Below are 18,629 nucleotides of genomic sequence, written 5' to 3' on the forward strand. Positions count from 1 at the left end.
GCCTCAGCAAAACAGAGGTGCTGTTCCAACCTGCACCAGGGAGTCCAACGAACCAGCCGTGCATTACAATCGACGGCACGCAGCTTTCTAACGTCAACACTCTCAAGTACCTGGGCAGCACCATGGCCAACGACGGGTCCCTAGACCATGAGATCAATGCCAGGATCCAAAAGGCCAGCCAGGCACTCGGGCGGCTGCGCTCCAAAGTCCTCCAACACAGCGGTGTAAGCACTGCGACGAAGCTCAAAGTGTACAACGCGGTGGTCCTCAGCTCGCTCCTGATTGGTGTGAGACATGGACACTGTACCGGAAGCACATGAAACAGCTGGAGCAATTCCACCAACGCTCCCTCCGGTCAATCATGAGGATCCGATGGCAGGACCGAATCACCAACCAGGAAGTCCTCGACAGAGCCAACTCCACCAGCATCGAAGATTTGGTCCTCCAAACCCAGCTATGATGGTCTGGACACGTCCTCCGCATGGACCCACAGCGAATACCAAGACAGGTATTCTAGGGTGAACTGTCAGGACTCAGGAAACAAGGCTGACCAAAGAAAAGATTCAAGGATCAGCTAAAGTCCAACTTGAAGTGGGCCGGCATGACACCAAAGCAACTAGAACTCGCTGCCTCTGACAGAAGCAGCTGGCGAGCCCACATTCACCATGCTGCCGCCACCTTTGAAGATGAGCGACGTCGACGTCTTGCCGCTGCGCGTGAACGCCGACACCAGGCCACAACCGCACCTCCCGTAACAACTGGCGTCCCATGTCCCATGTGCCACAAACTGTGCGCCTCAGCCTTTGGACTTCAAAGCCACATGAGGGTACATCAATAGATGATAATGCACAAAGACAATTGTCATTCTCGGACACCGAGAGACTACTACTTCTACTCCAAGTGGTATCAGCACTGTATAAATTTTGGCACCCTGGGATAATCCCTGACCATCCTGGCCTAATTATGGATCTGGTTTTCTATGTAATTGATTCAAAACATTCACTGGCACCAGGAACAGGATGGCCAGCCTCACTCACTCTCCTTATGTCTCCACATCTCTCCCTTTTGGGTTCATTTATTTCCATTTCCCCATTTTACTTTGCATCTTCTTTCTAACCAAAGTACATTCCAGGAAGCCATAAACTTCTGTGCTCATGATGACTATCCAAGCTGGAAGGAATCCCAGAGAGTGTCTAGTATAGCCGCTTTCCTCTCTTGAGAGGGAAACTGAGTCCCAAAGAGCTAGAGTAGTTTGCTCAGTATTCCCTGATGAGTTTAGTGGCCAACCTCAGCCCAAACTCAGGTCTCTTGTTTCACAGTCTGACCCTTCCTTTCCTGCCCCCAACTCTGGCCCACAAGCCCATTCCCCTTTTAATTATGCCGCATTTGTTTTTTCTTTCTGTGTTTGTAACTTTGAACTTTATTTCTTTGAGTTTTTGCTCCTGGGTCTCAGTCCTACAGCCAAATGACAAGGACTTGTGACTTCATCAATTAGGTACATTAAATGGCAAATCACTTTCACTAGTCTTGGAGAGTTGCTGGAAGTTCAGAACTCAGATGACTTGCCAGTATTCACCCAACTAGCAAATGTCTGAATGGGGATTTGAACCTCTTTTTTTCAGTACTCTATGTATTGGGTTGTTCTGTCTCATATTCTGCATATTTTCTTTCTTTCTTTCTTTTTTGTTGGTATAGCATTTGCATCTGATTTTTGTTGATACATTTTGTTTTTAATTAGTCAATCAACAAAGCTTTTATTTCTTAACTCTGTGGTTGGAATACAGAGATAAAAGTGAAGCCCTCCTTTTCTTGAGAGAGCTTAATTCTATTGAGAAGCCAGATGTATGTATTTAAATAGATACAAGACAATTAAAAATTAATTAGTTTTTCCATAGTTACAAGATTAATGTTCTTTCTCTTACCTCTCACCAATAACCTCCCATAGCTGACCTGTAATTCTGCTGGGTTTTACATGTGTCATTGATTGAGACCTATTTCCATATTATTGATATTTGAACTAGGGTGATCATTTAGAATCTACATCCCCAATCATATCCCCATCACCCCATGTGATCAAGAAGTTATTTTTCTTCTGCATTTCTGCATCCACAGTTCTTCCTCTGAATGTAAATAGCATCTTTCTCATAAGTCCCTCTGAATTGTTCTGGATCATTGCATTGCTCCTAGTAGAGAAGTCCATTACATTCAATTGTGCCACAGTGTATCAGTCTCTGTACAATGCTCTCCTGCTTCTGCTCCTTTCACTCTGCATCAATTCCTGGAGGTCATTCCAATTCACATGGAATCCCACCAGTTCATCATTCCTTTCAGCACAATAGCATTGCATCACCAACATATACCACAATTTGTGAAGCCATTCCCCAATTGGAGGGCATCCCCTCATTTTCCAATTTTTTGCTACCACAAAGAGCATGGCTATGAATATTTTTGTCCAGGTCTTTTTCCTCATTACCTCTTTGGGGTACAAACCCAGCAGTGCAATGGCTGGATCAAAGGGCAGACAGTCTTTTATCGCCCTTTGGGCATAGTTCCAAATTGCCCTCCATAATGGTTGGATCAATTCACAACTCCACCAGCAATGCATTAGTGTCCTGACTTTGCCACATCCCCTCCAGCATTCGTCACTTTCCTTTGCTGTCATGTTAGCCAAGCTGCTGGGTGTGAGGTGGTACCTCAGTGTTTTTTGATTTGCATTTCTCTATAAGAGATTTAGAACACTTTTTCATGTGCTTATTGATAGTTTTCATTTCTTTATCTGAAAAGTTCCTATTCATGTCTCTTGCCCATTTATAAATTGGGGGATGGCTTGATTTTTGTACATTTGATTTAGCTCCTTATAAATTTGAGTAATTAGACATTTGTCAGAGGTTTTTGTTATTAAGATTTTCCCCAATTTGTTGCTTCCCTTCTAATTTTAGTTGCATTGGTTTTGTTTGTACAAAACTTTTAAAATTTAATGTTTAAATTTAATTAATTTAATCAAGATTATTTATTTTACATTTTGTATTTTTTTCTCTTACTTGGTCTTAAAATCTTTTCTTCCCCAAAGATCTGACAGGTATACTATTCTGTGTTCAACTAATTTACTTATAGTTTCCTTTTTTATATTCAAGTCATTCACCCATTCTGAGTTAATCTCAGTGTAGGATGTAAGATATTGATCTAAATCTAATCTCTCCCATACTATCTTCCAATTTTCCCAGCAGTTTTTGTCACATAGTGGATTTTTGTTCCAAAACCTGGGATCCTTGGCCTTATTGTACACTATGTTGCTGATGTTATTTACCCCAAGTCTATTCCACTGATCATTCCTCCTGTCTCTTAGCCAGTACCATATTGTTTTGATGATCACAGTTTTATAGTACATTTTGAGATATGGTGCTGCTAGGCCACCTTCCTTCACATTTTTTTCATTATTTCCCTTGATATTCTTGATATTTTGTTCTTCCAGATGAAATTTGTTATGGTTTTTTCTAATTCAGTAAAAAAGTTTCATGGTAGTTTGATGGGTATGGCACTAAATAAGTAAATTAGTTTGGGTAGGATTGTCATTTTAATTATGTTAGCTCATCCTACCCAGGAGCAATTAATGTTTTTCCAATTATTTAGATCTTGTTTTAATTGTATGGAAGGTTGTGTTCATATAGTTCCTATGTTTGTCTTGGCAGGTACATTCCTAAGTATTTTATATTGTCTAGGGTGGTTTTAAATAGAATTTCTCTATCTAACTCTTGCTGCTGAAATGCATTGGAGATATCTAGAAATGCTGATGATTTATGTGGATTTATTTTGTATCCTGCAACTTTGCTAAAGTTATTTATTTCTACCAGCTCTTTAGTTGATTCTGTAGGCTCTTTAAGTAGACCATCATATCATCTGTAAAGAGTGATAGCTTGGTCTCCTCATTGCCTATTTTAATACCTTCAATTTCTTTTTCTTCTCTAATTGCTATAGCTAGTGTTTCTAGTACAATATTAAATAATAGAGGTGATAATGGGCATCCTTGTTTCACTCCCAATCTTATTGGGAATGCATCTAGTTCAACCCCATTGCAGATGATACTTGCTGATGGTTTTAGATATAAACTGTTTATTATTTTTAGGAAAGGCCCTTCTATTCCTATATTTTCTAGTGTTTTCAATAGGAATGAGTGATGTATTTTGTCAAAGGCTTTTTCTGCATCTATTGAGATAATCATGTGGTTTTTGATGGTTTGCTTGTTGATAGGGTCAATTATATGAATGGTTTTCCTAATATTGAACCATCCTTGCATTCCTAGTATAAATCCTACCTGATCATAATGAATAACCCTCGTGATCACTTGCTGGAGTCTTTTTGCTAGTATTCTATTTAAAATTTTTGCATCTATAGTCATTAAGGAGATTGGTCTATAGTTTTCTTTCTCTATTTTTAACCTACCTGGCTTTGGAATCAGTACCATATTTGTGTTATAAAAGGAACTTGGTAGAACTCCTTCTTTGCTTATTCTGTCAAATTGTTTGTAGAATATTGAGATTAGATGTTCTTTGAATGTTTGATAGAATTCACTTGTGAATCCACGAGGTCCTGGGGATTTTTTCTTAGGTAGTTCTTTGATAGCTTGTTCAATTTCTTTTTTCTGACATGGGATTATTTAGGTATTTTATTTCTTCTTCTGTTCGTCTAAACAATTTATATTTTTGTAAATATTCGTCCATATCACCTAGATTGCCATATTTATTGCCATATTATTGGGCAAAATAGTTTTTAATGATTGACTTAATTTCCTCTTCATTAGAGGTGAGGTCTTCCTTTTCATCTTGGATATTGTTAATTTGATTTTCTTCTTTCCTTTTTTTAATTAGATTGACCAATACTTTCTCTGTTTTATTTGTTTTTTTCCCCCAAATACCAGCTTCTAGTCTTATTTATTAATTCAATAGTTCTTTTACTTTTGATTTTATTAATTTCTTCTTTAATTTTTAGAATCTCTAGTTTATATCTCAGGATTTTTCATTTGTTCACTTTCAAATTTTTTAATTTGCATGCCCAAGTAATTGACCTCTGCCCTTCACTAATTTGTTAATATGCATGAACTCAAGGATATAAATTTCCCCTTGAGTACTACTTTGGCTGCATCCCATAGATTTTGGAAAGACATCTCATTGTTGTCATTTTCTTCAATGAAATTATTGTTTCTATGATTTGTTCTTTAATTGGTTTAGGAGAATCATATTATTTAACTTCCAATTAATTTTTGATTTGCCTCTCCATGTAATGTTACTAATTATTGTTTTATTGCATTATGATCTGAAAAGGTTACATTTATTATTTCTGCTCTTTTGCTCTTGTTTGTCATGTTTTTATGCCCTAGTACATGGTCAGTCTTTGTGAATGTACCACGTGCTGCTGAAAAGATGTATTCCTTTTGTCCCTATTTATCTTTCTCCACATATCTATTAACTCTAATTTTTATAAGATTTCATTCACATCTCTTACCTCTTTCTTATTCATTTTTTAGTTTGATTTATCTAGATCTGATAGAGGAAGGTTCAGGTCTTCCAGTAGTATAGTTTTACTATCTATTTCCTCCTTCAACTCCACTACTTTCTCCTTTAGAAATTTGGATGCTATACCATTTGGTGCATATATGCTGAGTACTGATATGTCTTCATTGTCAATACTGCCTTTCATCAGGATGTAATTACCTTCCCTATATCTTTTAATCAGATTTATTTTTTTTTCCTTCGTCTTTGTCAGATATCATGATTGCAAGTCCTGCCTTCTTTTTCTCATTTGAAGCCCATTAGATTTTGCTCCAACCTTTGACCCTTTCCCTGTATGTGTCTACCCACCTCATGTGTGCTTCTGGTAGATAACATAATGGTAGGTTTTTGGTTTCTAATCCACTCTGCTATTTACTTTTGTTTTATGGGTGTGTTCATCCTATTCACATTCAGAGTTATGATTGCCACTTGGGTAGTCCCCAACATTTCAATATCCTTTCCTAGTTCTGTCCTTTCTTCTTTTGCTATTTCCTTTTAAACCAGTGGCTTGCTTTTATTCAGTCCCCCTAATCCCACCCTTATTTTACTTCCTTTTCTGCCCCCTCCATTTTTGTTCCCTTCTTATTTTTTTAGGATCTACTAAATTCCCTCCTCCCTCTCTTTCCTTTCCTTTTTGTACTCCCTGTCCCACTCTCCTCTTAGTTTTTCCCTTCTCACTTTCCCTGTAGGCGAAGATAGAATTCAATACCCCAAGGGATCTAGATGCTCTTCCCTCTCAGAATTGATTCCAGTGAGAGTAAGGTTTAAGTATTACCTATTAGTATTCTCTCTCTCTCCTTCTTATAATAGTATATGCCACCTCCTCCTCCCATGAATCTCTTTGTGTGATATGGATTGTCCTATTTATCTTATTCCTTGGTTTCTCTTGGTGCCATCTTTGATTTCCCTTCCTCCCCATTTTCTTTTTTTACATAACATTTTAGACCACTTATTACCACAATCTCTACCTAGGAATGATTCTTCTAATTACTATGATAGTGAATATAATTTTTGAGAGATACAAATAATATTTTCCATATAGTAATATAAGCAATTTGATCTTATTGAAGCCCTTAAAGAGGAAAATTTAAATAAAAACAATTTTTTTCTTTCTTCTCTCTTTCTTATTTACTTTTTCACGTTTCTCTTGATTTTTGTGTTTAGCTATCAAATTTTCCACTTAGTTCTGGTCTTTTCTTTACAAATACTTGGAAATCTCCTAATTTGTTGAATGTCCATACTTTCTCCTTGAAGCATATAGTCAGTTTTGATGGGTAGGTGATCCTTGGTTGAAGATCCAATTCTCTTGCCTTTCTGAATATTATATTCCAAGCCTTGGGGTCCTTTAGGGTAGAAGCTGACACATTTTGTGTGATCCTGATTGGTGCTCCTTGATATTTGAATTGTCTCTTTTTTGGCTTCATGTAAAATTTTCTCCTTAGCTTTGAAGTTCTTAAATTTGCCAGTTACATTCCTGGAGGTTGTCTTTTGAGGATTTAGTGTAGAGGGTGTTCTAGAAACTCTTTCAAAGTCCATTTTGTCCTCTTGTTCAAGAAAATCAGGGCAGTTTTCTTGGATGATTTCTTATAGTATGATGTTAAGATTTCTGTGTATTTCTGGGTTTTTCAGGTAGACCAATGATTCTTAAGTTGTCTCTTCTAGATCGGTTTTCATGATCAGTCATCTTCTCAGTGAGATATTTCATGTTTCCTTCTATTTTGTCAGTCTTTTGACTTTGCTTTATTAATTCTTGCTCTTTTGCGACATCATTGGCTTACAACTGCCCAATTCTGGTCTTTAATGACTGGTTTCCAAGTATAATCTTTTGATTTTCCTTTTTGGGTTGGTCTATCTTGCTTTTCAAGGCTTCCAGCTGTTTAACTGTGTTCTCCAATTTATTTATCATTTCATTTGATTTCTGGGCTTCTTTCTCCAATTGGGAGTTCCTGTCTTTTTGACCGTAATTTTCTTTTTGAACTATTTTCAACTTTCCTTGCTAAAACTCCTCCATTTTCTCAAAATCTCAGATTTAAATTCTTCAAGAGTTTGTGGCCAATTTCCATTTTTTTTTGGGGGGGAGGTTTGGATGCATTTAATTGTTCATTGTCCTCTGTAGTTTCTGCTGTAGTCTGGATTTTTTCCTCCATAAAATTTATCTAGAGTCAAAGCCTTCTTCTTGATCTTTTTGGTGATTGGAAGTTGTATTTTCTGGGCATTGTTTGCCATCTCTAAGCTTGTTTTTTCTTCCCTTTCCAGTCAGGAGTCTGAGTGAGGAGGGAAGGCTCTCTGTGTATGGAGCTAAGGAGAGCAATATTTGCCCGAGGCCACCTCTTGCGTCTCCATGGCTTCTACTATGTACCACCTCTCTCTGTGCTATCTCTGTGCTCAAGGTCTGTGCTCTTTGGCCTGCTGGGGTCTTAGGTCTAGCTGCTCTCAGGGATAGGTTCCTGGTGGTCTTAGTCAGCTTCCAAGGATCTAGAGGTGCCCCTTGCTCGCCTGCTGATTCTAGTGAGCTGGCTCTGACCCTGGCTCCAGAGGTGGGGTGAGGGAGGGTTGATCAGTTTTCATTTTGGTGGGAGCTATTTCACCCCTTTATAGTATGGAAATACCCAAATCCTACATACCTTCAATGTGCACCCTAATATGTAGACCATTCATCTGAATTTGTTTTTGTTTTTTACCTTTGAGGTAGTTTATATCGATAGGTAACGAGGAGAGGAAGAGTCCTGTGTCTAGACTGTAGCCATGTTAACCTGGAAGTTCTCTGCATATTTTCAACAGGCTTTCCTTTCTGTTGGCTAGTGCTAGCTTGGGAATACACTGATTGATCCTTACATTTTTTTATCCTTACATTCTATGCTCTCTCCACTTGACATATACCCTCTTAAATGGGAGTCTAAGGGACAGCTGGGTTGCTCAGTGGTTTGAGAGCCAAGCCTAGAGATGGGAGGTCTTGGCCTCAAATCTGACTTCAAACACTTTCTAGCTGTGGGATCCTGGGCAAGTCATTAAATCCCCATTGCCTAGCCCTACCACTGTTCTGGCTTGGAACCAATATACAGTATTGATTTCAAGATAGAAGGTAAGAATTAAAAAAAAAAAGAGAGTGAAAGTCTACTAGATTATTCTATCCCAGAGTGTGGCACATAGTGTTAGATCTAAAATAGTTTTTAGTGTTAATTAGTTGTAGATAAGAGAGTGGGAGCCATAAACTGTGATAATTAAAATGTTTGGGAGCAAGGGAAATATATATATATATATATATATATATATATATATATATATGTATATATATCAATTATGACCGCTGAAATATGTTTTCTACTGTGTCTTGGTTTTATATAAATATAAGATGGTTGCCAGGGAATATATTCCCAATTTATGAATATGCCCAAGCCAACTGGTTTTGTAGAGAAATTTAATTTATAATACACTGATTAATCAATAGAAAAAGAGAGAAAGTAAGAAAGGAATAAGAATGAATAAATCAGTCAGTTGGTTTTATCACTCACCCAAGATCTCTCTAGGTAAGGCTTCTCATGCCAACCTCAGGCTCCACCTTCAAGAGAGCCTCCTTTCAAGAAAAGCTTCCAGAGAATTCTCCTCCTTCAGAGCCAGCCTTCTCTCCTGGTCCTCCCACAGAGCAACCTCCTCAGTCCTCCTTCAGAGCCACCTGGCTCAGAGCAAAACCTCCAGGACCTCTCTCTTCTCAGAGCAAAAAAAAAAAAACTCTCCCCTCTGTCCTCAGACCCCGCTATCTTTAAGGAAACCATCTAAGTTCCCTCCCCTCAGTTCTCACATCTACCAATCACTGTCGATGTCTCCCCTGTGCCAATGGTGGCTCTAGTTTAACCCAGGACTGCCCAGAGGTCTGTGGCTTTGCACATGTCTGTTGAAGGTCATATTCTCAAATAATTAAATCTTGATCCTTTGCTGCAGCCCTTCCTAAATCCTGTTCCTCTAAGTAGGGTGGAGATTGTATTTTCCAAGACCTGGCTCTGTCACTCCAAGTATCTCTATTGGATCAATTCTAAAATCAATCATGACTCAAAGAACTTCCTGTTCTATGCTTAAGTATAGGTCAAAACCCTTTCCATTGTTTAGCAAAAGGTTTCTGTCCTAAAGTAGTCTTAAGTAGGGAGGAGAAGGATCCTCCCATGCCAAGGGGTTTCACATTCCAATAGAGTTCTTACTATCAGTAGGAAATTTTTTCCAGTATGAGATTTCCCAATGGGGAAATTTCCAACATTCATAAGTCTAAGAAATTTTAAGGTTTACAATAGTAATGTTCAATAAATGCTTGTTGATTGATTAAATATATATATAGAAAGGCCTGTGGGGGAGCTGTGGCTTTCACCCCTTGTTATTTGAATTTCTTCTTCTTCCCACACTTCTCTGGGAAATTGATGTCCTCATATATTTTAGCAGTTAGTCTAAAGAGAAAAATCTTGGTTTGCCTAATGACACAGACTAAATATTTTACCAGTCCTTACCACCTCCTTCTTTTGCCCTCCTAAATTTCCTTGACCCACAGTTTTATTTTATTTTAACAGTCATGATTTCAGCATTATCTAGAACTATGCCATCTCAAGATTGTGAATGCTAAAATCTCCTTTATTCATCACCTCCTATCTTCCCATCACTCCTTTATCACACTTCTCCTAATCTATTTCTTATCCTCACTGCAATGGCCAAGAAAGACCTCCATCCTTCCCTGTTCTCCAAGTCCCTCACTCTTGGTTTGGCCCCACTTTGCATTCTTCCCAGTCCTGAATCTTTGTTAATCACTTCAACAGTACATTGGCTTCTGCCCTTGACTGTCTTGTCCCTTCCTGCTTTCTTCATTTACACCTTGCTTTCTCCATCAGCCTTTTTTGTTTGGATTCTCTGTTCTGGGACTGCTGAAGGAAAGCACACCACTAAGCTTATTTGGAACTCTCCAAAACTCATGTTGCTTTATTTACTATCAACTAGACTCTCTGCAACATGGAAAAACTTTTATTCTTCCTTGATTGATTCACTCTTATACTCCCCTCACAGGCTGTTCCAGACCTTCCTTTCTCTTCTTAATCCCTGATGTTCTCCCCCACATCTCTCACCAAATCCATTTGCCTCCTCTTACTTTGTGGAGAAAATGTAGGCCATCGAGTGTAAGCTTTCTTCTTATCAAACCCATACTTCAAAACCCCTCCACATCTTCACTCCTTCCCTCCCCTTTGGTGCCTGAGAAAGGAGAGAAGCTGGCACTTCTTCTGAAGGTTGACGTGTGTGTGTACTCTCTGTTCCATCTCCCTCTCATCTCTTCCAGAAGGCTGCCCCATTCATCATTTTCTCTCTCCCTCTCATCAATAATCTCTCCTCATCTACTAACTTCTCCCCTCCCTACAAACATTCACAGATCTCTCCTGCCCTAGACATCTTTCACTTGTCTCCACTATCCCCCAGACCTATTGACCTGTGTCTCTCCTCCATATCACACTCAGCCCCTTAAGTTAGACACCAGCAATAGTTGCATCTGCTTCCTTACCACTCACACAGTTCTCCATCCCATTCACCCTGGAAATAATTCTCTCTGATATTACCCACCTAATGTGCCCAGTCTAGGGGTCTTTTCCATATCCTCATCCATCTTGACCCCATGGCAGCTTTTGATACTGGGGACCCCCTAGTCCCATTATGCATGTACTCTCCTTCTTTCTATGGCGCTTCTCCTTGGTTATTTCCTCATTTGTCTGACTGCCATTTCTCATTCTTGGCTAAAATATCATTTTCTGCTTCCTTAGTCTGGTGTGTGTGTGTGTGTGTGTGTGTGTGTGTGTGTGTGTGTGTGTGTGTGTGTTCTCCAAAGTTCTGTCTCAGACCCATTTCTCTTTTGGACATAGCAGGTTTCAGGGATCCAAGTATCGTCTCTACCAATGACTTGCAAAGCACTTGATCAGTCTATTTTTCTGTCTGCAGGTCTGTTAGATTTGTCTGTTTATCTCCCCCGTCTCTCCTAATTGAATGCTCGACATGTCCCAATGACGTGTCCCAAAGACTTCTCAAATTCAACATGTCTAAAACAGGACTTCGACTTCTTTTCTCCCCTAATCTTTTCCTTCCTCTACTCTTCTCTCTCTGCATCTGTTGAGCACATCACTATCCTCCTGGGCACTCGGGTTCATGACTTAGAGGCAGGCATCTCTGAGTCTTCCCACAGCCCTCCACTTCCAGTGAATTGCAAACTCTTGGCTATTCTTCCTCCACATCTCTTAAATCGGTCTCTACCTTCTCTCTGTTACACAGACAGCACCCTAATACAGAAATTACTTTTATGGCCTCCTAATCACTCTCTCCCTTTCTAATCTATCCTTCACCCAACTGCTCAAACAGTCCTATGACATAGCTCAGATCATGGTATTCCCCTGCTCAAAACTCTTAGTAGTTCACCTTTAGCTTCCCGTGTAACTTTTTCCTTTGACATTATTTCATCTGCTTTCATGCTCTCCATGCTGTAGATGAAGGGAACCATCAGGCCATCACTCATGCCTGGAATGGAGCTTCTTCCTCATCAGATGTATTCTCTTCTTCATTTTTGTTACTCAGCTCCCTGAGCCCTGAACCCTGAACCCCAAGCCAGAAGGCTTCCCTTTCTCCTGAGGTTGGCTCCCACTGGCTTCTTCCCCTCCATACGCTCTCTCACCTCCAGCATGGGGAATGTAAGTTCTGGGAGGACTGGAATCCAATCTTTTCTGTCACTTAACATGCTTTCATTGAGTGAACTTGTTTCCCATCTCTTCCTTTACTTCATCCCTGATTAAGGCATCTCTTCTTTATTTGCCTCCTTCTCCAAACATCTGAAATTTTTGGTTTTCACCTTCCCTACTCATCTCTTCCTGACCCTAATCCTCTCCACCTTCCCTCACCCCAACTGACTTCACCTTCTCTCCAGTCTACAATGACTTCCCTCCATTCCTTTGTTTCGAAGGTAGCAACTCTAGACTGCTTTGGGTCCTTTTTCTTATATCTTGCCTTCTTACCCTTAAGTTTGGCCCAGATGTGCCTGCCCCTTGCTATCCTCCCATACTGTCCTTGATTTCCCAACATATTCAGTTATGCTCATATTTCCTACCCATCCAGAGAGTGGATAATTGCCTACTGAGGCTGGAAGGGTAGAATGGGAGGACAAGGTCCTAAAGGACTTTGAATGCCAAACAGAAGTCTTTGGATTTGTTCTTGGAATCAGCAGGGAGGTACTGGAGATTGCTGAGTTATCGGACCTATGCTTTGGGGGTGTCACTTCAACAGCTATGTAGAGGATGAACTGGAGAGAGGGTATTTGGGAGATAGGAAGACCAGTAGGCCAGGTGACCTGTGAGCAGGGCCTCGGAAGGCGTGTGAGAAGTATTATGGAACATGAAATCAAAAGATTTGGTAATGCTTGAATATGTGGGGGGGATGCAAGTGAGGTGTCACAGATGGCACCGAGCTTTTGTCTGGAAGGGGTAACTAGATGGATGGTGGAGCTTTGCAGAGTTTCAGGGAAATTCTGAAGGTGATAAGTGTAGGGAAAGAAAATATACTGTCCCCAGGCACTGCCCAGGGACTCAGAGCAAGATCTCCAAGGATGTCTGCCATCGCCTGGAGGTGACTGGTAGGGCAAAGGCTCTGGGTATACACCCAGTGTGTGTATGGGGTGAGAGGAGAGGGTGTGAAATGAGAAATTCTCTGAGGCGACAACTCATAGGCCACAAGAGTAGGAGGAACACTAAGTAGTAGAATTAGTTTTGGGAGAAGAATAGGTGTGGATTTGTCAGAGACAAGCTTTGCTTCCCATTCTCTGGTTGGATGGTCACATGCCTCTACGGGGTCATATCACAAAGGACCCATTTTTGAGGACTGCTGATATAATTCGTAGGAACAGTTTACTGGGCCTTTTTCTTCTAAGGAGACTGAAATAGGGTTGAATATGGAAAATTCTCAAGTAATTCTAAACTTGGAAAGATGGCAGATTTTTTTCCTCTGTTTGCTTTGGGGAAGGAGAGGTGTTCCTGGATACACACAAGTTGGGGGAAATTTAAAAAGACATGCACCGCCAAAGTAAAATATTGTACATTTGTTTGCTTAAATTTTTGTTAGCTATCATTTAATTTTGAAGTTACACGGGTTAGTGAACTACTGAGCATCACAATTTGATATCTTAATGGCACCAAGGCATTTTGGTTTTTTCATTTTTCATGGGAAACTTAAGTAGAAGATACTTGCCGACTGTCATCCTTAAATTCTTGTGAAAATTCATACAGATTCTATCCAGTTTCCTGTTATTTCTTTTCAGCTCCAGCTTTTAAGTTCATATTAGCTCTAGGTGTATATTTTTATGTGTGTAAAAGGAATGTTGGGGGCTGAATATTTCCTTGGAGCAACATGAGACCTAGTCAAAAAGCCAGAAGGTCTGTATTGAAATCCTGGCTCTATTTTTTACTTATTATCTTAGGAAGATTAGTTAACCTCTCTGAGACTCAATGTCTCCATCTGTAAAAATGGAGACAATAATACTTGCATCACTTATCTCAGAGGAACTAGTTGAAAGGTGGTAATTAATGGATTAATACCAGGCTGACAAGAAAAGCTCTGGTTGGATGGCCTAAGTCAGTGATGGGCAACCTTTGGAGCTTGGTGTGTCCAAATTTGCCAAAAAAACAAGCATAACTCGGGTGATGTGTCACTGAGAAAAAAAGCCCTTCTTGGCACGTGGCCCCACACTTCATCCGCATGCCATCAGAAATGGCTACGCGTGCCAGTGCTGACACACGTGTCATAGGTTTGCCATCATGGACCTAAGTTGAAAAACAGCAAAGCAGGCCAACTGGCCTTTACCTAGCACTTTCTGTACTAAGTCCTGGGAATATAAAGAAAGTAACAAACAGGTGAGAACCACGAACCTTCTGGTGGCTGTCCGCCCCACTTGGGTTTGCAGAGTTAGCAGTGGCTATTCTTCCTAGGCCTCTGGTTCTTGCATATTAAGTCTATTGCTTAGATTATAATGCAGATTACTAGATTAGATTATGATATACTATATGCTATATTAGTATATGTACATGTATATACTCTTTTATATAGTATGTATATGTATATACTATACAATATATACTATATTATTAAATATATTACATATTATTACTATATTATTTTATATTATATAGTATAGTATATAATATATTATATTTATACTACATATGATATAATATGTACTAGGCCTATTATTTTGATTATGTGTACATTCTATATGTTACAGTATATATTATGAGCTATTTATAGAGAATATATATTGAGCATATTACTTATTGCTCTCGTCGTCCCAATTTGCGGATGGGGTTGGAGTGGAGGCAGCAGTATTACTCAGACCCTCCAATTGAGCTGAGAAATTCTTGAGGTTTAAGAGTCCCTCCGTGCCCTTGGGCCCAAATCTCTGACTCTGTTCTAGGACATGGTCCGCAAGGAAACCCAGAGGTGGATCTTTTTTCTCATGTTCCATGTCTGCTTTGGCTGTCCAGGGAGCCAGCTGCGTATGGACACCCACCACCTGGCTCTCAAACTTCCCCAGGCTCCTCGCACACCTGCTCTTGGGCAGCTGGTAGGTGAGAGCCCGAGACAACGCCCATCCGTCGGGTAGGACAGATTAGGGAAGTCTTCCCACCTGGCCATTGGCCCAGGCATTGCCAGGAGCTTTCCCCAAAGTCTGTGACCCATTCTCCCACTTGAGGATAGAGTCCAGGGAAGTCAGCTTCTAGAATGGTGACTCCCAATCCCGCTGCTAGAAGGCCTCTTCTCCTGCTTGGCCAGTTCTCATCACACTCCCGGGAGCTTCTTCACGGATCCTTGTAAAGTCCCAAAGCTTCTGGCATCTCCACAGAGGTGCACACCCCGTCACCAGCTGCCCACAGAGAGACCCTGTCACAATGCCCATGAGACATCCATATCTTCTGATCTTCTGAAGTGCACAAGTTCTTCCTTTGTTCAAAGGACTGAGGGCCTTTCCCCCTCACCCCTGAGGAGACATTCCCTCTCAGGAGCTCAGCTAGAATTGTTCTGTTAGTATTGGATCCTAGAGCAAAATGCTAGAGAAAGGACCTCAGAGAACAGCAAAGTCAGCTAGTCTGATGCCACTTTTTTACAGAAAGGGAAACTGAGGCCCATGGAGGTTAAGTCTCTTAAGGTCACATAAGTTGTCAGCGTCAGGTGGGATTTGGACCCAGACCCTTCGGACTCCAGAGTCAGGACTCTTTCCCTTGTAACAAACTTAATTAGAAGGGCTGTATAAACATATGGCAAGGGGAATTGGTGCAAAGAATAACAGGAAACACTGGGAAGTCTTGAGGAAAGTCATAATAATGGTGAGAGGGATTTTACCCACACAGAAAAAGTCGTGAAAAATAAATGGATGAGTTTCATTGAGAAAGAAAACAAAGGATTTGATTGGGTTATTATCCCAAAATATTTACTGAGATATTTTGGTAGGATGTGGCCAGCCTACGGTCATGAAATGTCTGAGTGGTGCGGGCTCCCTGCAGTCTGGGTGATGACGAATGACTTCCAGGAGACCTTGTCCCCTGGGTGTAGTTTTCCATCCAGTCCCATGAAACCCTCAAGCCAACAAGTGTCTATTAAGCGCCTACTATTTGTAAAAGGAAGCCATCACTTTTTCTTCATTCTTTCCCCCTGTGTATGTTTATCTTCCTGTGGGAAGCTTGTTTGTTTATTCGAGGGTCCCAGCACCAGCTGGAAAGTGAAGCTGGAAGTCCGTGCTTTGTGGATACCATCTTCTCGAGTCCATGGCTGCTCTCTCGCCCTCTTGCAGAGCAGTTCTTTGACCAATACCATTTCACCAAGGTTTCCTTCCAAGAGTTAAGGGTGAGAAGAGGCTGAGAAGCAATTGTGCCTTCATCATCTGGACAGTGAAAGATTTGAAATGCCATTGAAAATGGTGCTTAATGCAAGGCTTTTGCTAAAATACTTTGTTATTCTCTTTTGCCTTGGTTATTCTCTATAGTAAGTGGCACAAGGTCAGCAAGTTCCCTCTTTGGGATGACCCTCAGAGGTTCCACCAAGGACCATCGTAATTCCCCCTGAGGAAGCACATCTACCCTATTTTTGTCCTTTAATCTTAATTTTTCATCCATTTGTGTTCTATTATACTGTGGTTTGCATTCCTCTGTAGTGGTAGAAGCCCTGATATGGAAAAAAGCATGGAAAACCATGAATATCATCATCCCTCCTTAGTGAGAGAGTACTTAGAAGAGTCACTTCCATTTGTCCAGGGGGACCATCAGTGGTTTTATCTCAAAACTACTACCCACGGCATCCTTAAAGGAAGGTCTTTTCCTACTAGCCTATCGGTTTGGGAGGAAGCTGCTGACCTGAAACTTTCAGCCTTGGAAAATCAGGCCAGTGTTTGGATCTGTGCCTCTGCTCCTCTCCCAACTCTGCTCTCCTTCCCTCCCAACCCCCTCTTGTAGAAGTGAAGATTCTGTTTTAAGAAGTCGCATTTAATAGCTTTTGGGGCCTCCTGGCTCCTGGTCTTGCTCAGGACTTATGGAAACCTCTCATTGTGTCTTCAGCAAGAGCCTCGGTGATTGTGTCTGCGACCTCTCTCTGCTGGTCAGCTCCTCGGGTCAGGCTGCCCAGACTGACTGCGGCTCCTCCATATTCCTTTTCCTTGTCTGGAAAATGACTTTAAGTGACATTGTTTCTCGGGCAGCCCCTGTAAGAGCAGATCTTTCCATTTACAGAACCACTTTGGCAGGCCGCCCAGCACTTTATTCTGTTTCCTTATTGTATTAAGAAACAGGTCGACAAAGACGCTGCTCCGCGTCAGCGTCCCTTTTCTCTTTCTTGAGGCCTGTTTGTCCGGCCCAAGGGACCCTTTGGTGGCCAGTGCCCGTTCCCTAGCCTTACTGAGAACAGCCCGACTCGGTCTGGGCTCCGGCTCCAGTGTGGGTCGTGGACCGATCTCAAGCGAATGGAACATGCCAGCATCTTCTGGGAGACCTTCAGCGTTGTGTTCTCGACATTCCACATCGCTCATCGCTTGATGGCCAGGCCAGAAGTGGGCCAAGTCTGTATTAGGGCTCGAGTCTCCTTATCCTGGTGTTTGGCAGAGAGCCGATGGAAGCCTCCCTGGGACAAGCTGCCCTTCTGGCACTCCGACAGATAACAATCATCGATTTTCGGGGTAAACGCTCCCCATCTCCCGATTGGCATGATTACTGTTGGCTCCCCTCCCCCTTTTGTTTTCCCCTGAATCCTCAGGATGAAGGACCTTGTTTTTGCTTCCTTGGTTCAGCCCTGCACATATTGAGTGCCGAATGTATACTGCTGGCTTGACTTGACCCCTCTAAGCTCTGCACTCTAAAGCTTTCTTTCCTCCTTGTGTTCCTACTTTCCGAAGAGGAAGGAGGAGTAGAAAGCGTTTGAAGCTGGCCTGGCCTTGGAAGGGAGGCCTTTCTCCCTCTGAGTTCTCTATCCCTAGGGCTTAGTGACAAAGTGGAGGCTGAAACCCAAAAGGAGGGACTGTTTTTGTCCCGGGAAATACAGTTCTTATCTTTCTGTGGAGGACTAAAGCCGAAAGAAAGATCTTGCTTGCCTTGCCAAGAGCCTTCGCTTTTGATCAGCGGGCCGGGAAGAGTCAGTGTCCACTGTCCCGCCTTCCTCATTTCCCGTCATGAACTGAAGCTCCTTTTGTATTCCTGCTTGAGACTTTTACTGGCCTTGTTAACACGTGTAAAGACATTGTGTGCCACCTCTCCCCCATCCCCCCTCTAAGGCCCGGGCACACTCTTCTGGGTGTGCGTCCTTCCGAGCTCCGAGTGTTACAGAAACAGATGGGACCCAAATGGGGGCGCTGTGCCTTCCTGGGGCGCACAGGGCCGACCCAAGGCCTTCTGCAGCTCGGGCGCCCAGGGTGGGGGTCCAGGGGCAGCGGCATGTTCTCGCTCTTGCCAGCAGCTAATGGGGGAATTCACTTTATGAAGGCCTGTTTACAGACGCACATCTGGAGAAATTCTTAAGCTGGACCCCTTCCAGTCCGCCCGATTTAGGCTCTGC

The 18,629-nt window shown here is 41.6% G+C and overlaps 1 protein-coding gene across 2 annotated transcripts in view; it reads left to right on the top strand.

The window, feature by feature from the left end:
- BBS9 (Bardet-Biedl syndrome 9) overlaps positions 1-18,629 on the top strand; it is a 340,104-nt gene that overhangs the window by 309,974 nt on the left and 11,501 nt on the right. The window lies entirely within an intron of this gene.

Source organism: Monodelphis domestica, chromosome 7 (assembly GCF_027887165.1).
Source record: "Monodelphis domestica isolate mMonDom1 chromosome 7, mMonDom1.pri, whole genome shotgun sequence".
In the NCBI taxonomy this organism is placed as follows: Eukaryota; Metazoa; Chordata; class Mammalia; order Didelphimorphia; family Didelphidae; genus Monodelphis; species Monodelphis domestica.